Source organism: Lissotriton helveticus, chromosome 8, assembly GCF_964261635.1.
Source record: "Lissotriton helveticus chromosome 8, aLisHel1.1, whole genome shotgun sequence".
Classification (NCBI taxonomy): Eukaryota; Metazoa; Chordata; class Amphibia; order Caudata; family Salamandridae; genus Lissotriton; species Lissotriton helveticus.
This window is the reverse complement of record NC_136069.1, coordinates 37,909,037-37,935,673: the sequence shown is the minus strand read 5'-3', so window position 1 is coordinate 37,935,673 and position 26,637 is coordinate 37,909,037. Positions and strand designations below refer to the sequence as shown.

At 44.0% G+C, this 26,637-nt stretch overlaps 1 pseudogene across 1 annotated transcript; it reads left to right on the top strand.

Annotated features, from left to right (window-relative positions):
- Nucleotides 1-4,376: 4,376 nt before the first annotated feature.
- Nucleotides 4,377-25,223, top strand: LOC144772292 (uncharacterized; annotated as a pseudogene). Its single transcript, XR_013599708.1, has 3 exons — nt 4,377-4,519; nt 11,020-11,093; nt 21,544-25,223. The product of XR_013599708.1 is annotated as an uncharacterized LOC144772292 (transcript).
- Nucleotides 25,224-26,637: the final 1,414 nt, after the last annotated feature.

Below are 26,637 nucleotides of genomic sequence, written 5' to 3'. Positions count from 1 at the left end.
CGGGCGTAAATATTAAAAATATTTAGGATAACCTGACCCTTTGGATTTTTCAATATGATATTAAGGAGGTCCGGACACTGGGTATCATGCTCCTCCACCCTACAGTTAAGTGCAGTGGCTACCCAAACCAGGAGGCCTCCCGAGGGACGACCCCTACCACTCTCTGGTTGTACTGCCGGTATATGATGGGATGAATAACCCGCCTTGTGAGGGGGCTCCCTACACCAGGTTTCCTGGAACAAACATATGGAGTAATCCTCCACCAGAGCGTTCCAGTCAGGCAGGGCCAATTTCCTGTCCAGACCAGCCACATTCCAACTGAGAACCCTAACAAATGGGTCCGTCACAGCCGGAATGCTACCGGGCTCGGCAATATCCACCAAGTCTGTGTCTCCCATGGGAGGACAGGCAATTGTAGGTTCAGTTTGAGCCATCACCACCCCTGCTTCCCATGTAACACTTGGAGCCACGTGCTCCCCCAAAGTAAGCAATTGGTAAAATTCCAGTACAGAATTGGAATTTCTTGAATTAGATGTTTCATCCACCCTACAAGTTTCCTGGTGTTCAAGGGATTGTCACCATCCCCTCCCTAAATCTTGCCAACCACCCAAAGCGTTGGTGCACGGAACAGTAGTGCAATTATAGTGGAGCTGGTGTAACAATCCCTGGCCACAGACAACTTAATGGGCCATTTTGCTCGTTAAGCAAGCAGGTCGAAACACTAGTGGGACGTGGGTAAAAGAAAGTGAGGTCGACAATACCAATTCCTCCCTTGCCTGTGCACCAGCCCTGTCTTGTTAGCCATCCTACCACCCTAGGATCTTGGAAATTGACCACAATACAGTCCCCACCCAGACTTTTAGCGGTAGAACCTATCCAATCTATTTGTCTCACTCCCAATATAAGACCATCAACTTCCCCTGGTAGAGGCCGGTTCACCCTTAGCCAGTGCATAGCCTTGTTTTTAAGCATCTGGAAGGTTTCTCTCTGACCCGGTGGAAGAGGAGGAACATTTATTAGGACTGCTACAAAGGGGAAGGAGTCTGGGGTGAGGTTCATGGGGGGTTTCTTGTAAGGTGGCTTTGTCGGGGGTGGTACGGGCGGTCTGGGGACAGTAGAGACAGGGCGGGGTATAGATTTACTCACTAAAGGTTGATTACCAGTAGGTAGGGCAGATGATATAACAGTATCCCTTCTAATGCCCTCAACACCTCCTGCCACTGCAGTAGCCAAAGTTTTTATGCTAGGCGGCGGTTGTTGCGCCGCAATCTGAGCAGGTACTACAGTAATAGGAGGATTTGAAACAGGGCCCAATGGTGCTGAATTAGGGGGCTTCAGGGGTCTCTTCGCTGCCGCACTGTCAATCTTTACAGGTAGTGGAGAATTGGATTGTTGCCTATGTCCCATAGCTTGTGGAGGAGCTTGAGGAGTGTTCTGGCAATTACTACTTCCATCCAACCTGGCCTGAACTTTTATCAGTGCCTTGGTGGAAAAGAAATTGTCTAATGTTGCCTGCTCAAAATGGTCCAAGCGGTCAGAGAGTTTCTTAACGCGTTCCTCTAATGGGAGCAATATAGACCGTAACAACCGTTCTAAGTCAGGGAGCAAACTGCTCAGGGATGGCTGTTTATCTGCCGTTGCCGTCCCTGTGTCTGTAGGAATGGTAGAGCTAAGATCTGAGCTATCCTGTAATATAACAGCCCCCTCTTGCGTGGCTTCCCTCCCACGGTTTACTTCGGGAGCTGCCTTACTAGCATACATACTTTTATTGACTTTTCTAAGTTTGTGAGGTGGCTTAGGTGGAAGACATTTCCTGGATAGAGTATTACCTTTTCTTTTAAGACCTGGTTTTGGTTGGGTCAGTGGAGCACAAGCTTCAGCTGTACCGGTCTTAGACTCTGTATAGCTCATACAAGGAGGAAGCAAATCGCCCGCTGTACCCTGGATCTCCTTATTAGTAATTACATCCTGAGCTAAAAGGGGTACAGTGGGTAGATTTAATGATGACAGAGGTGTAACTAATGCAGGAAAAATGTGTGCAGGGCGTTTGTCCACAGGATTTTTTAGTAGTTCGATAGATAGTCTCTGCTCTGCACGCCTCTCAGCAAGCGATATTTCTTTGTCAATCAACTGGAGAGGGCGATTGAAGAATTTATCCAAGGGACCAACAACTAACTGCCCCGCATCGCCCGGTGGGGTCCTCAAGGCGGTGCTGCTTTCCGACATTCCTTAAGGTTATCAGCCCTGTTTCACCACTTCCTGGTAGGCACTAGTGTGGCACAGCAGGACGCTAGAGGTATTGGTATTCTATTGAGATCGATGTTAGTGGGGTGGCCCGGCCAGGCCTCCCTCGGCCCCTGACGGCCACAGACGGCCCCGCCCTTGTCCCGGGCTTCTCCCGGGCGCGCTCCCGCAAAGCGGTGGGACTAGTCTCCTTAAAACAACAAGTGCAGCAATCTCATTGGATAATAGGCGGGTGGGCGTGGCCAGCGGGGAGAGCAGCCCAGGTGTAGCTGGTTCGGCGCGCAGGGACTCCTGGACGCTGGAGTCCCTGTCTTGTGCTCGCAGCCCCGCCGACACAATCACCTGCCCCGCACTACTCTCAAGCTTTAACCTGGAGCCAGCAGCTTCACGAACACACAGCGCTGCGGGACCCGCGGAGCGGGTCCGGCGAGGCGCTACGTTGGTTCCTCCCAGCAGGGACACGCAAATAGGCAGCAAGGACCAAGGACCAAAAAGGTGAGGGCACAGTTCGCCAAAGAGAGAATTTGAGGCTTCTCATTTGTGTAACGTTTTACCTCCCAAAACAACACAATACCCACTAACCATGTCTGACCTTCCGAAGCAAGTGTGGGAGAGGCTTGCCAATGATTTCTTTGGACCATCTCCTGGAAATCATTGATGAGTACTCATGATTTCCCCTTGTGGAAGATCTGTACTCCAACACACATGAGAAAGTCATTGGGACATTAAATGACAGTTTTGCAACATGGGGTGTACCTTCCCTTCGGAAGTCTGACAATGGTCCACCTTTCATTAGTCGACTTTAAAGACTTTCTCACGAACATGAGTGTTAAACATCAGGAAAGTACACCTCTCTGGCCACAGTCAAACAGAGTTGCTGAACAATTCATGGGCACCCTAATGAGAGTAGTTCAACGAGCAGCGCTAGATGGTAGGGACTTCAGATTAGCTTTGTGCTCATTCCTTCGCGCTTAAAGATTCACACCTACACAGGTGAAAGCCCTGCCACCTTGATGTTTGGTAGAGCCACGGGCACAAAATTGCAGCAATGGACCAATCATAGGTCGACTGATGCTGACGAGGTCCGTGCCACGTATTCTTTTCACAAGTTCAGGATGAGGACGTATGCTGATAAGTGCGAATATGCTCTGGAAATGGTTTTCAAAGAAGGAGACCGAGTCCTGGTCAAACAAAAACAGAAACCCAAGACTGATGCTCCATTTGATGCTGATCCCTTGCGGTAGTAATGAGCAAAGGACATATAGTGACTGCTCAATGTCTTGGAAAGTCTATCACGCGTGTCTAGTCACACTTCAAGTGCCTGCCTCGATGTTCGTTGGCTCCAGATATTAGAAGTGAGAGTCCACAGAGCCCCACTAATATACCTGCTCTGCATCACCTGTACCCGATGCAGGCACCTCTCCTCTGTCTCATTGATATGAAATGACTAGATCTGGCAGGCTGGTTCAAGCCCCTCAATGAGTCATTGAGGAAATATAATGTATATATGTAATCGTTTTATTTATTTAACAAATGGGAGATGTAGTGTCTTGAGGGTATGTGCTGTAGGTTTGATTCCTAAAGGACCCGGTAGGAAATGACAGCCAATTGGGTGTGTCTGCTGTGGTTAATTTTAGTTTATGACACAGTGCGTGTAGTTAGTGGCACTCTGTAGAATAAAGAAGTGCACTACAGAGCCCCATGTGTGTCTTGGTCATTTACATGCTACTGGGCTGAGGGGGACGCTTAACGTGCCATGTCATACTGTATGCATTATTGATATTAGCTGAGCTGTCCATGTCCTACAGATGTCTGACATATTGCAATCCTAATATTGCTCCTTAAAATCAAATACCTAAATATTTTTAAAAAATGAAGAAAGTTTACTCTTTTCGTTCAGCCTATGTGTTTTTGCATATTATATCCAGACCAAGTCGAATAAATTATGTCACATTTTCGAGTGTTGGGGGTGTTATCCTCTCCCCTCCTCCTCCTCTCGTCTGAGCTGCTGCCGAGTCCGTTGTCTCTTTCAGTTACTCTCCGTCCGGAAGTCAGGTGGCTTCCTCTTCCGGTCGTCAAGGGCAGAGACAGCACCAGCAGTGAATGCCGTCACTTCCGGCCTCTTCCTCGGCTCCAGCAGCTGTAGGGGTGGAAGGATCCTCGGTCTGTGCGGTGACCTTCACCCTCTGACCCCGGACGTCACCCCTGGCCTCGGATTGTCATCTTCACCGTCCCAGGCCGAGGGGGAGAGGGCTCTGAGCAGGGGTCTGCGCAGGTAGAGTCTACAGACCACCCCCCCCCCCCGCTGAGGACAACCTGAACCCTGCACCCCCCTTCAAGCCATGCCCCCCCCCGACCCCCGGCTGAGGACCCTTCACCTCTCCCCTTACCACCTCTCCTGTGCAGCCTCTCCCCTCCCACCTCGACTATCTATCCAGGGTGGGGTTCTGTTTTCACATATATAGCGCTTGATAGCCCTGACCAGGTGCAAAAGCACATTTTCAAAGAGTATAGCACCCTGTTCTGTGGGAGTGATATGGATGAAAAGGCAATTATGGATGGAGAGTGTTTTGTCACAGAACACTAATGCCTTGGATTCCAGTGTGTGGATGTGTACAACGTGTGTGAATGACCCACTGCCTATGTTATAACTGTTTTGGTATTGTGCCTGGATGGCAGAGACTGACTTGTCTATGTCAGAGCAAGTATTTAACTGAGCAAGAGTGTAAGGGCAAAGTATGAGAACAGATGTGCTATACCTGCAAGTGGATGCCTACAGGTTTTGGCTTGGCTCTGTTGGATGTGAGCATAGGAAGTGCCCAGTCATGAAAGGATGCTATTCTTGGGGAGGGTACAACCTTTCATCATCTGCAGCATGGGTGCTCACAAACATGGACAAAAATACTGTTGTAGCTTCTGCTTTAGGGTGTTGGGATCTGCCCTTCTCATTTTCAGATCTGTAATTCCCCCCCCATCAATTCTTACTCTCAAGTGCCTGCTGCCTCACTGTACCCCCGAGCATGATATGACAGGCAAACAATAATAGGACGGCCACTGCACATCTGTGGGAGTCTCCCCTAGGGGCTTGCTTTTTTTCAGACCTTGATTTCCACTAGAGAGGTGCTGCAGGAGTAACCCCGTGGTGCTGATGAAATTTAGTCTTAATGGGTGTTGGTTACAATTGGGCATCATGTCACTCGGGCAATAAGAAACATTTGTTTTTTATTAAAGTAACTGCCCACTTTGACTCTGTTGTGACGCAGCATTTACGAACATCGAAATGGTGCTATATGAGTCTTAGGAAAAGATAAGATAACTCTGGTCATTAATGCACTTGCTGGAGAGATCTATGTGTATTTGTAGTCGCAGCTTTGACTTCTAATGTAGCCTTGGGGGTTAATATGTCTCCTGCAAAGCACAGATTTTTAGGTCAAAGCCCACCAGACAGCACAGCACAGCTGTCTGGTTTGCCAACGTGGGAACATTCAGAAATCTTTCCTAGGGATGCATTCCGCCCCTGGCTTACCATTTGCTTTGTAACTCACATTTTCTTGCTTTCTATTTGCTATCTTTATTTGTTTGTTCTTTCCGTTGCCCAACCCTTATTTAGGGTATCCTTCCCAGTGCTCTTTTTCTGTAAACATGCATTTAAATCTTGTTCTATCGCATTTGCTGTGCATTCAGTGGCAAAGGTCAAATGTCAGGCTTTGTCTTCCAGGACGCTTGGTGTTTACTTTTCTTTCTCTGTTTTCAAAGTGAGTGGATTGTTCGGTGACCATCATGCTGGCTACAAGGGGTAATTCTGGTAATGCTGAAGTGCGAGGAAACAAATATTTCAATACCATCAATACTTGAGATGATGACATCGTTTATGCTCTTTGTACTTTTATCAGTAAAACTGTGTGTCTGTGCAAATGTAATGGCAATTGAAGATGTGTTGTTTGTAATATCAGTGCGCTACCACATCATGCATTCTCCCCTCTACCCCATTCCACTCTACTCTGCAGCACTCCACATTAGGCCACATCATTCCACTCCACACTGTCACTGCACTCTACGTCCCTTCACTCTACGCCTTGCTACTCTACATCAATGTACGCCAATGCACTCTACCACACTCTACTTTGCACCACTGCACTCTATGCCACTGCACTCTACCCCGCACGACTCCACTCTACCGGGCATCATTCCACTCTACTCTGAAAATAATCTACTCACTGCCACACCTCTGTACTCTATACCAATGCACTCTACGCTGCACCACTCCACTCTGTGCCACTCTACTATTCTCTTTGCTACTTTATCCTAGGCCACTGCACTCTATGCCAATGCACTCTACACCACTTTACTGAAAACCAATGCTCTCTACACCACTGCGCTCAGTCAATCTACTCTGCACTCTACACCACTCTGTTCTACTCTGCATCACTGTACTCTATGCCACTGCTCTCTACATCACACTACTCTACGTCAATGCACTCTACTCCAATCTACTATACACCACTGCATTCTACGACAGTCTATTCTGCAGAATTAAGCTCTGACGCGGAATTCTATTCAACTCTACTCTGTGCCACTGCATCCATGCCACGGCACTCTATTCTACAGCACTCTACCACACGCTACTCCATGCCACTACACTCTATGCCAGTCTACTGCATATCACTCCACTCATCTCCACTGTACTCAACCCTACTCCACTCTGCATTGTTCCGTGCCACTCTATTCCGCAACACTGCACTCTTCGCCACTGAACTTCACGCCACTCTACTCTGTAGCACTCTACTCAATGCCAAAGCACTCTACACCGCTTTACTCAAAACCAATGGGCTCTACGCCACAGCACTCTATGCCAATCTACACTGTACTTTACTCCACTTCACTCTAGGCCACTCTGCTCCACTCTACAACACTCCATTTTGATGCTCGAATCCATTAAACTCTACTCCACTCTGACAGTGTACTCCACTCTCACACTCCACTCCATTCTACAACACCACTCTACGATGCTCTACCCAACTCTCTCTACTCCATTCCACTCTACTCCATTCCACTCTATTCTACGACACACTACTCTATACCACTCCACACCACTCTATCACTCCACTCTTAAGACACTCTACTCCACTCTACTATTTTACTCTACTACTCCCCTTTATGCCACTCCACTCTACGACAATCTACTCTGCTCTATGCGACTCAATTCTACAACACTGTACTCTACACAACACCCTCTACACCACTCCACTCTGTTCTACACCACTCCACAACACTTTATACCACTACACATCACTCTACGCCTTTCTACTCTACGACACTCTCTTCCCTCCAAAACACTATATGCCTCTCCACTTTACGCCTTTTCTTGACACTCCACGCTACTCAACTCTTCTCTACACCACTCCACAACTCTCTACTCCACTCCATTACACTCCACTGTACTCCACACCACTCTACTTTACGACACTCCACTCTCGTTTACCCCGCTAATTTTTAGCCATGCTGAGGAGCAGCCAACAAGGTTTACAATATGGCTTACATTTATTGGCAAAGCTGAAAGCTCTTGCATAGGTGAGAACTATTAGCTTCGCCAATGCTTGTTATTTTATGTATAAAGTTGTGGGTTACTGCTTCTGACACAGAAAGCCTTTTATTACTTGCGCATCATAAATTGCAATCCTTCTATTATAGAACAGTGAACTATAAACCGGCATCAAGGAACTGCATGCAGACTGCAAGGCAGGGGTTTAGTACTTTAATGTTTTTTCTTCTTCTCAATCTGTTGTTGTTATGTGGTTGCTAACAAGATGTTTATTTGGGTAGAAATAAGTCTTATTGGGACAGACAACCATAACCACTGTTACTTTTTAAATCCTGACTTTGTGTTTCTCCCGGCCATGCACTGTTAACATATACTCCCTACCTGTAAAGACGATGTGTAACTCCTACAAATTGGAACCCTCAATGTCTTATGTAACATCCTGGACATTGAGTTATACCCTTGTATGATTTATTGTCTATGATAGTCTGTGCGTGTGATTAAATTGATTTGACACGCTACATTGGGATAAGTAGCGCTATAAAAGACAATTAAAAAAAAGAGTAAATTCTATTTCAATTGCTTTTTATACAGACCAATACATCCGGCATTCTTACAGTGCAAGCACATCTCTTATATACAGGGATTGAACAAAGAAAAGTGCTTAAGTAATTCTGAAGTGATAAACTGTGTGTCTTTGTTTCTCCTTGTTGCATTGGTGTCTAGATATTAGGCTCAAGATAGCTCTCAGCCAGGATTATACTCAAACAAGAGGAGGACTACTGTCCGTTTACATTCAGCCTTTGTTTTGGCCCAGCTGGAATCCAAAATAAGAAAGCCCCCTTGCTGCCTGCTCGTTGCCTTCAAATAGAAAGCAGAGATTGTGGGAGTGCTGCTACTAGTGTCCCTGTGTTGACAAATTACAACAGGACAAATTCAGCTTGTTTCACTGGGGCCAGACAAATCCCCGGTCTGATTCAATAATAGCTGCCGGATGGATCCCCCTTGATGCTAGCACTGCTTATTCTTGAGAGAATCTAGGTTCCTATATATGGAGCCCAGCACAATTCACAAACAATTGGCTATATAGTAACAATAAATATTATCATATAGTTTTTCAAAACACGAACCAATCTTCTTTCCTGAACAAGAGCAAAGATGGACTGTTTTTGGAATGTTCCACTGGGGCCAGGCGGATCCATGATCTGATTTAATTACTAGCTGCCGGATGGACCCCCCCTCATTTTAGCACTGCTTATTCTCGAGAGAAACTAGGTTCCTAAATAGGGAGACCAGCACAATTCACAATCAATTGGCTATATAGGAACAATAAATACCACCATTATCATATAGTTTTTCACAACGCAAACCATCTCAACTGCTTGGTTATCCTATTTAGTGCTTATTCCCAAGAAAAATCAAGTTCATTAATCTGGGGCCTGGAACCAATCATGACCAATTGGTTACATATTATCAAGAAACATCAACCTTGTACTCTAGCATTAAAAAAACACATCTCATTTATCACTCTTATTTAGCTGAGTGGTGTTTGGCCAACATTATTTTCATATTGGCTGATAGTAGTGTTTCAATGTCTTCTCTAGGATATGGTTTTCCTTCTGACTCTATTATCTGGAATTGAATTTGGCTTAAATTATTACCATGTATGGCAATGTTGACCACAGGTGCTTTTTATTAGGTCTCGGCGAGACCGCACATGCGCTGTCTCTTCAAGACATGTTGTTTACTTTTAGTGGGCTAGGAGGCTGCCCATTACTTACCATTGGATGTCTTCTTAGCCACTCTCAATCGCTTGTTTCCTGCTGGCCGGCTCTGTGGTGGCCACCTCCCTCTTCTTGGATGTGACCCTCCCCTAGAGCACGGCCCAAGTACGTGTGTCCTTGCACTGCTCGCACTTTTGCCAGGTACTTTTTTATTTTTGTTGAGCCACTTTATTGAATGCTTCTTTTGTAACTGGATCTGTTGTCTGTTCCCTCCTGTTGTCTCTGTTTACCTATTCCCCCTCCTTCCCATTGCTGTGCCCCCACACAGCACAATAAATGAACTGGGAGGCCAGATACCTTTGTTCGGTCCCCTGACTTTTGTTGCAACTTTTATAAAGAGTGAACTCGAACCGAAGGTATCGGAGCGCTTTACACAACTATACATTAATTTTTTGTAGGTATTGGAAGATTAAGTGATTTGTCCCAAATCGCAGTATGTACACTGGCACCACAACTCAAACCTGGTTCACAAGCTAGCCATGAGGCCACTGTCGCTCCCCATCTCAACTGTTTCTTTGAATCATTCCAAACGTCTCTTTAATTGATGTTTTCTTAAGGTATGTTTCCCAGTCCCTGCATACCTACAGACCCGCTGGACAATTTGACTGGCAGTACCTTTAACCATTTCAAAGAAAAGCTTCCTTTGGGTTAATTCTAGAAATCCATGTCACTTGAAAACACACAGTCTTATATTACTCGTCACTCACCATACACACAAGGGGAAACCTATAGTATACCCAAGGTCAAAACACAAGAAATAGAAAATAAGTCTATTTATTATTATAGTTTAAAAAAAATACAGAGAAAATGCAAAGTGGATAATTCATAAAAACAAATAAATGAGCTTAAAAAGCGCTTTGCAATACATAGATGAAATCGCACACGTTATTTTGAATACTAGCTGTGGCAACACTAACAACATCTATAGACAGTTCATTAAATGAATATAAATAAGAGAGATAATACAGTAAACTAACAATACAACCTATCCTAGAGAGTACACGCACAAGACAGTACAATATGTCATTAGAAGACACACATCCGTGTTGGAAACAATAAAAGTTGGACCCAATACTATGTGCCTTGATGGAATCTGTAGTTACAGCCACTACACAAATTATGTAATGAGGCGTCAACTCATTTCGATGGAAGTTTCAATTAGACCATCTTTTTCAAGACCGATAATGTGACTCTCATTAAGCATGAATGTTGCCAGGAAAGAATAAAAGCACCTAGTCTTTCAAGGGAATTTTATTCGAGGTAATAGGTCGCTGCCAATATGAAAGGTCCCTTCCACTGTATCTTCTTCCTAGGTTTGAAAGGTCAGGACGTATCTTGTCCACTAAATTGGATGGAGAAGATGATTCAATATTATCGAATTCCTTGATTTGTGGCTAGTCTTTAAACAAGTCTTTAGACATCTCACCAAATTGTTTCTTCTGTGTTCCTTAGGCTTCAGTCCTTCCGACTCCCTCCAGAGATCAGCTGTGCACTCCACCTCCAGTCCCCTCGGATTAAACAAAAAAGTAAGTGTTATCTTATCCCCAAAAAACCCTCAGAAAGTCTATTTCTCTCCACTTCCTATGTTTCGCTGTTCTTCCCAATGGTGTTTTCCAGCTTTTCTTCTACTTTTATGCACACTTGTATTACTTTCCCTTTATTTCTCCAGTCTATTTTATCCTTGCTCCTGCTTCGTTTCTTTTTCCTTTGCAATCTTGTCTCCTTGTCCCCACCTTTATCGCAAGAATAAGGCCCTTTAGTAAAAGGGAAAAAAAAGGTTATCCACTCATGGAATGCTAATGGGTTAGGAGATGATTAAACTTTGAGTAGTATCACAATTCCTCAAGAGACATTAATCTGACTTAGTCCTCCTTCATGAGACACATCTACAGGAAAACTCTTATCGTTCCTTAAACAAATGTGAATACAAAATGGTGGCGCACACTGGTTATACCACGGGCTCCAGAGGGGTTGGTATCCTACTGTGAAAGTCATTGACCTTTATAATACGTAACACTTGGCGAGACGTACATGGGAGAAAGGTGGCCCTTTCAGGGCATCGGGAGGGAAAAACACTCCATATTGTTTCAATATATATACCCCCAATACTTCATGATGTGTCTTTCTCTGAACAAAACACACTCTTCCTACAGTTCCCAGAGGGTGATTTCCTGCTGGGCGGTGAGTTCAACACTGCTTTGTGCGACAGCAATGACCGCTGGCTCTCTCATCAACTTTGGTCTCCCCATCGCCAAGTTTTATGGCCGCACCCAGCCTTATTGATACATGGTGTTCATACAACCCCACATCAGAACTGTACACATTCCACTTGGAAGCTCATGGCAGTCTTTCACGCATCGACTACATACTCACCTTTTCCCATCAGCTCCCTCACTCTAGAGAGACATCGCTGATCAGTCTCCGGTTTGGGTGGTCTATGGCCTGCTTGCCCGCAGTGATGGCCAAAAAATTGTACTAAGTCCTTGGTTCTCAAAGTACCCCGCATTCGTGCGGGCCTCAGATGAAACCACTGTGAACTACTTTGTCCAAAATAAGGGCTCACTGACTTCATCGCTGACTGTATGGGAGGGATGCAAAACAGTCATACAGCCAATCATTAATCGCAAAACACAAAAAGGAAAAAAGGTTCTGTCTAGAAAGACTTGAACGGGAGATCCAGAAGCTGGGGTCCCGAGTCCTTGACACTACTCGGGGAGACTTACACCATACTGTAAACAAAGAGACTATTATTGAAGCATCGCAATGGAAGCCGCTAAAGCCAACCATCGCACAACACAATATCATCTCTACGAGGTAGGTGACAGAGTAGGGAAGCTCATGGCCTGGCTTGATGACAGGGACGAGGTGAACCGGTGGGTGCTTGAAATACAGGGTGAAGGGGGAGATTGAATTAGAAATAGGCAAGGAATAGCCAACTCCTTTGTTGCCTACCATAATTGCCTGTACTCCCTGACTTTTACTGCTATGACTGAGGACTCCTGCAAACTACTGCTGGATATCCCACCACCAACCCTTTTGCAGTCAGATAAGGCACTGCTTGAGGAGGAGTAAACGCACAGTGACTTGACCCTGGTAAAGAAGTGGACCCCAACGGTCTGCCTATTGATCTCTACAAGCTCATAGCTTCGAAAGTTGCTCCCACCTCTCCTCATGTACATAGAAAGCCATGAGGCCGGCATTTTGCCAAGAGACCAGAGGTTGGCTGGTATAGTGGTCATAACTAAGGAGGGCAAGTCGCCAGACAATTGTGGCTCTTGCCAACCGATTTTTATTGTTAAACGTAGAGGTCAAGATTTTAGCAAACGTATTGACTTCTTGACTGGTACAGGAAATTCAGACACTGGTTCATCCGAATCAATCCGGCTTCATACGACGGAGAAACAGATCACTTAACTTACTACACCTGCACGGCATCCTGGGTCGCACAGCTATGATCCAGGAGGATGGCCTAGTGCTTTCGCTTGATGCACAAATGGTTTTTGATATGGCCTCTTGGCCTTTCCTTTTTGAGGTACTGACTGGACTGGGATTTGGTCCTCACTTCGTGTCATGGGTGACAATCCTTTATACTGAACATATGGCTCAGGTCCAGGTCCATGAAGGCACGTCCTTGATGTTTCAACTCACACGAGGCACGAAACGGGGATGTCCACTCTCATCCTTGCTCTTTGCCCTGGTGTTGGAGCCACTAGCCATATGGATAAGGTCCGACCCTCTTGTTAAAGGGCTGAGATGGACTACAAAACGGGAGTATAGGATCTCCCTCTACGTTGATGACATTTTACTATATATCGCAGACCCGACATTTACTCTTGACAGAATAATGCACATATTTGCACTGTTCCGCCGGTATCCGGTTATACCATTAACTGGAGTAAGTCCCTGATTTATCTCCCTCATAGCCATGCTTACCCGATGATTGTGAGGCTCATATTGTTGCAAACGTGTTTCACTACTTGAGGGTATATATTACCAGGGACCCAGGCACTTTCCACACTCACAACCTGGAGCCACTGCTTGCCTGCTGGCCCAAAGTCAGTCATTGTAGAACATTGCATCTGTCACTTTTGGAGAAAGCCGCTTTATTTAAAATAATGGCACTGCCCTGTTTTCTATATGCACTTCAGAACACACCCTATTCAGTCTCGAAATACTATTTTCAGGTGATCTAAAGTAAAATCCGTATATTACTCTGGGTTGGCGGTCCCGCATGAATAGCTGCTAAGTACACTCGTCAGGAGTTGGTATGATGACTGGATTGCTCTGCCCGACATGCAAAAATATTATTGGGCGACGCAGTTTGTCACCATTAACCACTGGGCCCATCTCCCTGAGAAAGAACCGCCCTACCGGATGAATAGGAAAGTCCTGCAACCTGGAGGCTATCTCGGAGCTCTCTATGGGGGGACATGTATCACGTCCTTTCCTAACCCGACCGCTGTCACGCTTACCTTCTAGTACACCACACTCTGTGCTTTTGGGTGGCGAGGCAACATCACAAATGCCACTCCCTTATGGACACTGTACAGCTGGGCACTCTCGCTACACAACATGGCTTTGATAAGTGGGACCAAATTGGCCTGCCCATGGTGAGAGATGTGTGGACACTGGGTGGGGTAATTTCATTCTCTGACCTCCAAAGTGAATACAATCTGGCACCTACTGAAACCTACGGATCTCTACAAATATGCCATGCCATACGGAAGGCGCTGCCAGGGGGAGCAGAACCCCCTGAGTCATGCCTGCTAGAGGATAGATTGCTAGATGAACTCTTGCCTACAAATTGACCTTCCTTACCTATCCTAAGCAAATAAACAACTCACCTGATCCCATGGCTAGTTTACATGAACATTGGGAAGGTCTTGTTTTTTTTTTTACGTAGATGAAATTCCCGAGGCTCTGACGCGTCCCAGGGAGATGCCCATATGATCATGGTTTTGTTTAGTGCAACTACAAATTATAGACCGATGTTCCTATGCAAGTACAACTTTGGTAAAAATGGGGACGGCCATGTCCACCTTGTGCCCTAAGCAGTGTGGCCAGGTAGGGACATACGTCCACATGATATGGAGTTGCCAGGTGCTTCAGAGTTATTGGGAATTAGTGGTCGCCTGTCTAAATATTTGTGGGAGCAATATAGACATGTCTACAAAGTGGTGTCTACTAGATGTTTAGGAGGCAACTGACCTTGCCTGCATGGACCAGATTTGGATTTCTCTGGAGTTGATGGTAGCTAAACACTATATTGTGTGAATGTGTAGGGTGTAGAAAGCATCACTGCCGAATGATTGGAAGCGAGACATGGATTGGTGCATGTTGGCAGAGAGAGAAGTCTCTGAAAGCAGGGGCTGTCCTAACAAATGGACCAAAATAGGGGGGAAATGGAATGATTATCTGGTGGAATGTGCACTCCACCTGAAAGTTCATGTAGAGATGTGCTATGTCTTGAACGTCTGAGTTTTCATGCCGCTTTGTGAATTATGGGGCGAATGGGACGAGGGACTGAGGGTTCCCAAAACAGATTGGAGATGGTTACTGCATGCATACCTCTTGCTGCCACACAGTGTTATGATTACTGTCACTGTATTATTGTTTGTTTTACTTGCAATAAAATAATATATGAAAAAAATTCTCTCAATCCCATGAGGGACCAGAGCTTCTACATCGATCGCATAATTGGAAATTGGATGGACTATCCGAACTTCCTAGCTTTCTCCGTGGCAAAAAAGAGGAAATCAATACAGAAAAGCAACATCTCCAGACGCATTGTCTGGAGCATCTAGATCTTGTATAGGCTGGCCAAGAAGCAGCCCCTGGAAGGTTTACATGCTCATTCTACCATCACAAAGGCTGCTACCACTCTTCGACATCTACCAGGCTGCAACATGGCCTTCAGTTCATTTGCTTACTAAGCACTCCTGCCTGCATATCCAGTCGGATGGGCATTTTGCCCAGTCTGTCCTGCAGGACTTCCTGGTCTGATACAATCCACCGACCCACCACCTGGGGAGGTACTGCTTTGGTATCTATGAACAATACGAGGAATCTGTGGTTGGATGTGTCTGTCAGAAGACCATTTTACTTACATCAGTAACACTCTTTCTGGTGGATACCTTAACTGCAGATTCCTTGTTTGTGTCCAATCTCTTAAAAAAATTCAGTTGGTTCAGCAATTTCTTTCACCCCGTAGACGACATTCACCACTTACACCACTTTGAAAAAAGGATGGAGCTTGTAAAAAAAGGTTGTATCAACCTTGTAAGATAATCGGCCCCAATCTGTAAGGCAGTCATGATCCTATTGACATCCGCTAGACCCTTCTGATTGCGCAGATATATAGGGATTTTAGGTTCTTCAAGAACCCAAAGTACACAGAACAGCTGAGCTGCACTAAACAAGTATAGACCAATTCATCTAGTGAACTACATAGAGTAAAAAATGGTTATCAAGGAAACCTATGTATTTTCTAAATGGACCCAAGATATGGAATTTAGGAGCAGTGGTTATTTGTACATCTCTGAATTTGTGGGTACACGTGCTAGCATATGATTTAGGGGGTATTTTTCAAAATGTCTTCTTGCTTATACACTGGGTTACATATGAAAGGCACAAATGCAGTGAAATTGAATTGGTAATAACAACTGTTGGGCTTTTCTATGCTCACGAAAGGCTTCCAATAAAAATGATGCCTCATTTGTGTGGGTAGGCTTGGTGCATGCAACAGGGAATGTGCCAAAACACAACATGAATGCAATATATTTTCCCCTCAAAACTCACAATTCTTTTGTGCAAAGTGGGTAGCTCTAGTATTTGAATCTAGGGAAACCTTGCGAACCTGTACATTTTGTAATTCTAGACACCTAGGGATATCCTGGGCGGGCTGACTTGTGTGGCTTTCACCAGGTTTTATTAGCCAGAATCCCTTGCAAACCTCAAACTTTGACTTAAATAATACATTTTCCTCCATTTCTGTAATGGAAAGTTCTGGAATCTGTGGTGAGCCACAAACTTTCTTCTACCTGGCATTCCCCCAAGTCGCCTGATAAAAATAGTACATCACTTGTTTGGGTAGGCCTATTGCCCACGACAGAAAACTGCCCAAAACACAACATGGACACTTCACATTTTTCCATTCAAAACTGACCCTATTTTTGCAAAGTAGGTAGCACTGGATTTTGGGCCCTATGCTCAGCTTGTACCTAGGGAGACCTAGGAAACATGCACATTTTTAAAAACTAGACAACTAGGAGAATCCAGTATGGGGTGACTTGCGTGGATCCCATGAGGTGTTTTTACCCACAATGCCCTGCAAACCTCAAATTTTTGTAGAAATCACAATTTTTTTTAAAATTTCTGTACTGGAAACTTCTGGAATCTGCATGAATCGACAACATTCCTACCACCCATCATTACCTCACTTGTGCAGCTAAAAACACTGCCCCACTTGTGGGGCTGGACCTAATGCCCGCGACAGGAATGGATCAAACCAAGGTTAACGGTAGCCCTTGCATGGAGACTCCTATTGACCTCAGTTTGATCCGTTCCTGTTGCTGGCACTAGACCCAACCACACAAGTGGTGCAGCGTTTTTATCGGCAGAAGTGGAGCAAAGCTGGGTTGTAGGGATTCTGTGGATTCTTGCGGGTGTACAGAAGTTTTCATCACAGAAATGGAAGGAAAATGCGTGATTTCAGGTAAAGTTTGAGGTTTACAGGGTATTGTGGTTAAGAAAACCTCATGGGATTTAGACAAGGCACACCACGCTGGAAACCCCTGGTTGTCTATATTTCAAAAATGTGTGTGGTTGATAGGTTTCCATGGGTGGCAGCCGAGCATGGTCACAAATCCCGCAGCTACCCCTATCACTGATCTCTCCACTTAGCACGATATGGCCTTTTGTGTCGAGGTCTCTTGGCCCACCCACACAAGTGAGGAACCATTTTTATTGGGAGAATTGGGGGAATGCTGTGTGGTGGTGGAAATTTGTGGCTCCCCACAGATTCCAGAAGTTTCTATCTTAGAAATGTGAGAAAATATGTGATTTTTAGTCCATGCTTGATGTCCTGATCTCCTCCAGATATCTTGTTTTCAGAACTGTGTGGGTCTGGTAGGTTTTTGCAGGTAGCGACTACCCAAGCCCAAAAGGTGCAGCTGTTCACCATTGCAAGTGGGATGATACTGGAAGTTGGCCACACTCTTCTCGCCCATATGTAAAAACAACACCCAAAATAATCAAATGTATTTCTCAAAGGAGAAATGGATGCAGTGGTGGTCGGTCCAGTAGAGTAAGGTGGTGTGGCAGAAGGTGACGTGGTTGCTGGCGAAGAAGATGGGGTCGCGCGTGTGTCCGGTGGACTGGGTGGGTGTCGAGACGAGCTGTTTGAGTCCGAGGTTGTCGATCAGGGTTGTGGAGTTGCTTCATTGGCGTTCTCGAGGTGGAAGTTCAGTTCACCCAGGAGGATGTAGTATGTGAAGGCGAGGGCGTGCTGATGAGGTCAGCGATGGAGTCGCTGAATTGTGGTTGGGGTCCCGGGGGTCTGTAGACAAGGGTTCTTCTGAGGGTGGTGTTGTGATTGGTGTGGATCTGGAAGTGTAGGTGTTCGGCCATGCTGAGGGAGTCTCCGGTGTTGGTTGAAATGCTGATGGTGTTCCTGTGGACGATGGCGATTCCTCCTCTTGGTTGGTTGGTGCGGTCCCTGCGGGTGATCTTGTAGCCATCGGGCGCCGATGAGGCGTTCATTCAGGTCTCTGTCAGGAAGGCGATGTCAGGGCAGGATGAATTGAGGAGGTCCCAAAGTTCGACGGTGTGCTTTTGGACTGAGCGGGTGTGGCCTTCTTTGGTGGGAAGTGCAGGTGTGCGCTGGCTGGTGTAGCTGCAGTTGCGGCAGTTGAAGGGTCTGTGAGTGAGTTTTAGGGTGGCCTGGAAGCAGGTGGAGGATCGGCCGGCGTTGAGAGCTTAGAGGGTGTTAGTGTCGTAGCAGTGTCTCGCACCATGGTCCTCGCAGGGGCCCGGGAGTCTGGCGCTAGGCATGATCCAGGCACGGACGGGCATAGACATGCTTGCCTTAGGCGCACCAGCAGCGCGCCCGTGGCCGCACATCGGTCGCCATATGAAGGGGAGGGGGTGGAACGGAGGCATGGAGGTGGGAGCGGCTGGGTCGAGGGGTGGTGCCGCAGGGCCAGTAACGGTGGGAAATCGTCCATAAAAATGCACACTGTGAGGGGACAAGGCAGCAGAGCAGCAGAAATGAGGGGAGCAAAATGAACGCCGCAGGCAGCAATACACAAAGAAAATACAGTCATCAGAAAAACAACCACCAACAGATGGGGGAGCAGTGGGGGTTACCAGGAGGCAGAGGCAGCCGGGCAGGCCCTGGCGCTCAGGGCCAGGTAGCTGGGATCGAACCCTGCACGGGGATGGGCTCAGACATGGGGGTGGTGTGGCGGAGCTGCTTCTTGTCTGTGGTGTTATGACTGGTTGCTGAGCGTCTTTCATGTGCTGCTGTTCCTGTACATAGCATTAAACAGAGTTGTAGATTGAGTTTGGAAAAGTCGTAACTCCCAATACCTTTTCTTGGTGTCCGTTTTAGTTGCACTGAGTGCACCAGTAACAAAGTGCTTAGATCTGTTAAAGCACTAGTTGTTTTTTATGTATTCTGAGTTGTTTGATCTACAAGCTCCCAATTTCTGGTGCACTGACCGACCACGTACTGATTGTTTTGCAATTTGTTTAATTCGTCTTTAAATACAGGAAGCATATAAAGTGTGATGTGGACGATATACCAGCATGACAAGGTATCAATGATAGCGTAATACATATTTGCAAAGTAGTTCTAAATTAGTTCTACTTAATATCTACAAGGGCACTTTACAGGAAGACTGCCAATTATTTAATCAAATGCGGTTATGTTTTAGAGAAGTAAAAATGTATGAGACATAAAGCATTTTACACAGTATTTTACATCATGTTTCCAGGTCCACATTACATGTAGGGCCATGCTTATGCGCTACATGTGAATCTTTTCAGCGGAATTGCAGTAAGCCACAGCTTTAAGCCACTTGCTGAGCCATGAACCTGATCGGTCAAGTCAGTGTATAGCTGTTCTTCTCCTGCCTGATAGCTGGGTCAATGCAATAATTGTATTTTGTAGTTTAGAACACCCTCATTCAATATGTTTAATGTTATCTCCGTAGGAGAATTCTAGTAGTGACAGGACTATCTTATTTGTATAAAAATCTGCTGTGTGATTTCCACACCTCGTACAGTTGTATATTTTACGTAGATCCTTAGGCGCCACCTATATTATGTGTCAGTTTAAATGTGACACTCCCAGAGCTTATTTTGACATGTGCATGAGCCCTGTGCCAGTGGGCTTTAGGTAGCCCCACATATCTAACTCTCACTTGCATGCCATTGGTAGAAGTGGTTGCTCCTTGTCTGAGCTCAGCATGGGCTGTATAATACTGAAATCTCACAATCATCTCAAATGATTGTCTGCAGTTCATTCAAGACTGGAGTATTGTGGCCGAGTTTATTCAAGACTGAAGTATTGTGACCAAGTTTGTTCAAGACTGGAGTATTGTTACCGAGTTTATTCAAGACTGCAGTATTGTGACCAAGTTTGTTCAAGGCTGGTGTATTGTGACCGAGTTTGTTCAAGACTGGAGTATTGTTACCGAGTTTATTCAAGACTGGAGTATTGTGACCAAGTTTGTTCAAGACTGAAGTATTGTGACCGAACTTTGAGCATGCCGACCTAGCTGACATTTCTAATGCAAACACAAAGAACTACCCCTTCCTGAATACCAAATTATTAGTGTGCCAATTTGAAGTTAATACATTCACAATTTTCAAACACACAGCCAGTCTATGTGCATCCAAACTGTCCACCAGGTCATGCTATCTTCCCTTAAATGTGGAGTCCCTAGAACAGAGCAGTGGGAGGATAAAGGCACTGCCTGGCCACTCTCTTCAGTGAACCTACAGACACTATTATCATTGAAATGCTGCCTAATTATCTCTACAGTCTCTGTTTTGGGAACGATTCGATTATTTCTATTTTTCAAATAACCATGTTGTGGTTTCTTTTTTCATTGTAATTTTAATCTTTCCTAAGATATGATTAAGTGGAAATGTATTCAATAATTGTTTTACTGTAGGGCTTAAGCTGTAAGTTACCGGCCTGGCCCAAGAAGGTCAAAACTATTATGTAGTTGTTTTTGTTCCTATTCAGAGGAACATGGGCTCTAGTTCATACCGGACTGTTACTTTTGGAGCAGGATCAAGGCAGATTTAAATACTAATATTTTAGTGTTTAGTGACATAGTGGGCTAAAAGCATTGCACTGAATTGCTGCCTAGAATAATTACCAGGGGCCGATACTAATACAAACGTTCATTTTTTTACCTTTCATTAAGTACATAGGGCCTGATTTAAGATGTTGGCGGAAAGGGTACTCCTTGCTGCCAATCTGGAAGGCCTTCCACCTAATTTATAGGCAGGTGAATCTTCAGTATCTGGGCAGCGGACTTCGGAGTTTCCTTTTCCTGCATACTCCTCTGCCTTGGGAGAACCCTTTCATAATGAGGGGGTCATTGGTCTTTTTTATTTTATTTTTAAAAAACAAATCCTGCTTTGGGCTTTTGTTTTTGAAAAATAAAATTGAAAGTGTGTGATGCTGATGGTGCCAGAAGGGACACTTACAATGAATTTACAGGAACTCCCATGATGGTGGTGCCTGTCTGCTGGGCCGCCAGACATCTCAAAATTTGGAGGTTGGATTACCCTCCCCATGGCAGGAGACGCCATGGTGCAGGTACTAACACCATCCACCAACATCTAAATCAGGCCTAAAGTGTACAAGATATTAGAAAATAAGTACTTATGAATTCTCCCTCATAGTGTTCTATGTATTGCTTATACATTCAGGGATTACAAATATTTTTGCATCCACAGAGAGCGGATCCATGAATACATAAGATGAAGAATAATGAAGAAAATACTTTAATACTCGAAACACGTCCAATATTCAAGAAGAGCACGAAATAACGGCAAACAGTAATTATAGACAGGAAGCACAGTAGGAATCTCGTATATGAAGAGACAAATCCTGCATGAAACATCAAGTGCAATCTGGTGGCTTCAAGAGGCTGAGGACACTCATGCTGCTGGACTCAAAAGAATATTGTAAAATAACAGCACAACAATGCACTGGTACAATACATCCGGTATGGAAAGATTCCAGATACCGTTCTTCATCTGAGATAAGTATTCGATAGATACGACAGTGCTCCACTTTGTAACATGGAAACATACATACTGTGGTGTTAAAAAATTCTAAACTCAGATTTTTGATAACCCTACAATCTATAGAAAAAGACTATAGGTGTACAAAATGAGTCGTGAAGCAGCCATCTGAAGGATCAACGAAAGAATGCTTTCGCTATATACATTTTAGCACAGTATCCTAGAATGTAAAGACTTGGTAACGAGGTTTTTTCTTTGTTTATATGTTTCATGAATATTTCCTGAAATTGAAGATGCAGACTATAGTAAATAAGCTGTGAGTTTTATTTTTTGCTCCCAGACTTTAAAAAATGTAACTTAGATTGAAGACACAAGTCCTGATAGATATGTTATTAGTCTGGCAAGCATTCCAGTGACCATTCAACATTATTATTATATAGGGTCAAATATACATTGCAAATATTACAGATTTTCAGTGAATGTTAAAATACAGTTAGTCAGAAAGCACAGTATTCAGTCGGGGCACATTAATAGGATTTATGGCACAACATAACTGACCCTTTGCCACTAAACCTTAGAGAAAAAACATACAAACACTACAAAGTTAAGAAGAGCTTTGGTTTCTCCTAAGTACTAAAGTTGCATCAGCAAGCATGCACTGATGAAAACTGATATAGACAAAGTGATTGTTCAGCCATCAAAAACATAAGAAAAACATACAAGTGCCGTAATTGTGAGAAGAGTTTTAATCTCTCATCATCCTTATATTGTCATCAGCAGCAACTCAGTAAAACATCTTTTTTATGCAAGATGAGTTTAAATGAGCAATCTGCCCTAGAGGTCAAATATCAAACACATACAAGAAAAAAAGTAAATACATGCAATGTATGCGGAAAGAACTTTAATCTCTCAGGCCATCTTAACATCCATCTTCGAACGCACACAGGAGAAAAGCCATACAGGTGTATTGAATGTGGAAAAAACTATACCTGTTCATCAACATTAAAGAGCCATATGCGATCACACACAGGAGAAAAACCATACACCTGTAGTGAGTGTGGAAAGAGCTTTGCTTTCTCAGGAAAACTAAAGAGCCATCAGCGAACACACACAGGAGAAAAGCCTTACTGCTGTAATGAATGTGGAAAAAACTTTGCTCATTTATTATCACTAAAGAACCATTTTCGAACACATACAGGGGAAAAACCTTACAACTGCAGTGAATGTGGAAAGAGCTTTAGTAAGTCCACAAATCTAAAGAGCCACCGGCTAACACACACACAGGGGAAAAACCATATGTTTGCAGTGAATGTGGAAAGGGCTTTACTCAGATACCTAATCTAAAGAAACATCAGCGAACACACACAGGGGAAAAACCATTCCCATGCAGTGAATGTGGAAGGAGCTTTACTCAAAGAGCAACCCTAATGCTCCATCAGAGAACACACACCAAGGAAAAACCATACACATGCAGTGAATGTGGAAAGAGGTTTCCTTTCGCAACAAGCTTGAAATGCCACCTACGAAGACACACAGGGGAAAAACCATATCCTTGTAGTGAATGTAACAATAGTTTCACTGAGTTATCAAAATTGAAAATCCATCAGCGAAAACACACTGGAGAAAAACCATACTCTTGCAGTGAATGTGGAAAGAACTTTCGTCTTTCAGGAAACTTAAAGGTCCACCAGCAAATACACACAGGAAAAATAAAATCATATACCTGCAGTGAATGTGGAATGTGCTTTGCTGAGATACCTGCACTAAAGAAACACCAGCGAACACACACAGGGGAAAAAACATTCACATGCAGTGAATGTGGAAAGAGCTTTGTTCGAAGATCAGCCCTAATGCTCCATCATAGAACACACACACAGGAAAAACCATACACGTGCGGTGAATGTGGAAAGAGGTTTCCTTTCGCAACAAGCTTGAAAGGCCACCTACGAACACACACAGGGGAAAAACCATATCCTTGTAGCGAATGTAACAATAGCTTTACTGAGTTTTCAAAATTAAAAATCCATCAGCGAACACACACAGGAGAAAAACCATACTCTTGCAGTGAATGTGGGAAGAACTTTGCTCAAAGAGCATACCTAATGCTCCATCAGCGAACACACACCAAGGAAAAACCATACACGTGCAGTGAATGTGGAAAGAGGTTTCCTTTTTCATCCTGCTTGAAACGCCACCTACGAACACACACAGGAGAAAAACCATACTCTTGCAGTGAATGTGGGAAGAACTTTCGTCAGTTAGGAACCCTACGGGGCCACCAGCGAACACACACAGGAAAAAAAAACATACACCTGCAGTGAATGTGGTAAGAGATTTGATGAAATCAGCACATCTAAAGAGCCATCAGCAAACACGGAAAATCCATACACATGCCGTGAAGGTAGAAAGAGCATTTGCCTTAATAGTCCAGCAGCATATGCACACAGGGAAAAAAACATACATATGTAGTGAATTTGTCAACATACCTTAAATGCCATCGGGGAGCTCACATGGAAAAACCACGTATAATATATAGCATGTGTTTCAGTCATTCATAAACTCTCTTAACACACCATGTGTAAATCCATACATGTAGTCGATTTGGGAAGAGATTCTATGATTTATTATAGCTAATGGTCAATTAGTGAAGACACAAAAGGGGAAATCACATTCTCCTGTAATGGATGTGGGTAGAGCTTCCATTGATTTGCATCTACCTGTGTATAAGCAAACTTGCACAGAGGAAAACCTATACACATGGATCAAATATGGGGTGAGTTTTAGTCTGTCATCAATTAATAAGTTGTTGTTAGCAAATACAAACGCATCAAGGAAAGACATTTCAGTGCCGTAAATATGGGAACAGTTTGTCACTTTTCAGCACGCAAAAGTAGAAGTTTTATGAAGTAACAGCGTCTGGACCGCACTAATATTAGTTACGTTTTCCATTATTGCCCTTCTTGGCCTTGGAAAAACATTAGAACATCTTGATCCCACCCTCCCGCTGCTGAAGATGCCTTATTTGTGCTAGGAGAGAGATCTCTTTGCTCCTATTGCTCAGTATCACTGTAACATTGTTGAGCATGGAGCATCTTTTCCATTCCATCCACCTGCAAACGGTGGCTGCCTTAATGAATTATGTAAACTTTAAATTCCAGATAAACTTCAATTAATAATCTGTTTTTTGGTTATAATATCCATGTGACATTAATTCATCTTGTCATCCTCATTGTGTCTCACTATTTCTTTTCTAATCAAAAATATTGTGTGTATTCTTGTAATTTTTTTAACATGTTTGATTTCACTTGCTGTCAATAATATTTGTCCTATCTGTAAACAACAATCCAGAATAAACATTTGTTTCTGCTTTGTAAACAGATTACACTTTAGTATAGATATTGTTATCTTTCCTTTTTGCCTTATTAGGCAATTCTGCTAAAAGGATTTCATTTTTATTCATTTGTTCGTTTTCAAACAACAATTTTGACTTTCATAACACTCAATCTGTAGTGCACACGAGTGCACAAGAATGCTTTTGGAGACATAAAACCATTGTTTTTATTCCTGATAGTCTGGGAGAAGCAGTGTGTACTTCATATATTCAACATACTGCACTGTACGAAACCTGTCGGGAATTGGGGGAAAGGGAATGAAGCTTATTTTTAGGGAGTCAGAGCGTACACATGGCCAGGATGGACACAGCACTGTGAGCTGGAACTCACCGGCTGGATGACAAGCTCTTCCATTTATGAGATGACGGCTTATGCCATTCTTTTGCTCAGCTCGACTGGAGGTTTGTGGCTTACTTAAGATGAGAGCATTTCTGGCTCTTCCTTTGCAATGTGTATGGTGCTTTATCTGCACCAAAAATGCCACACCTTTTAATTTCAAACTCCTGTCAAGGACGCTGCACCCTTGCAAGAACACGGAATGACTTTGACTAGGCTGGTTTCATTTTTTTCAATGGAAGCGCAATGGTCTATCAAAATAAGGATGTTTTTTCATATTTCCTTGCTACTTTTACCCTCAGTACATATGACTTTATTACATTTCAGGTACAATTATCTTTTATTGATTATGATGGCGATTCATTGAGGTTACACCTTAATACATTGTCTCAAGAATCTAAATCTCTAGATAATAACTCCAATAACGGAAAACAAATACCTTTGCATCTATCTTAGGGGAGAGGAGTTGGCCTAACGGCTAGGGCGTTCGACCTCGTGCCTGACAAAAAAAATGAATGTGTGTCCTTCTGTAACGTAACTGGTGCTATGTAAAGCGCTCTGATACCTGATTTGGTTGCGGGTCAAGTTTGCGCTATATAAAATTCTGCAAAAAAAATCTAGCACTTAAATATAAGTTAGTTGACACAGAAGAACCCTCCCTAAATACAATTCTAGAAGAAATCCAGGCAGTTTGCAGCTTTGTAGATGTCATTAGTCTAGATATTAAACATATTCAAAGGAATATTGCTGCCTTCTCCTTGATAGTCTCTGACAATGAAAGTAAGCTAAAAAATAATCTGATTAGAATTAATCAATTATCTCTTCTTGTTTTAAACAACTTCTTGACTTGGAAAATTGTAGCAGACCTTATAAACTCCACATTTGTAACCTTCCAGAGTCTGATGAGTGCTTGTAGTGCTTATGTGAAAATACTCCTATCCAAACTCAGCACTTGCAATGACTTGCCTTTGGAAAAAACGCGTATTGCTGTTTATGCCGAGTGCACTGAGATTCCAGTCCAGCTTTTTGTACATACCGGACGAACCACAGCAGAAGCAGAGTGGGAGCGGGGGCG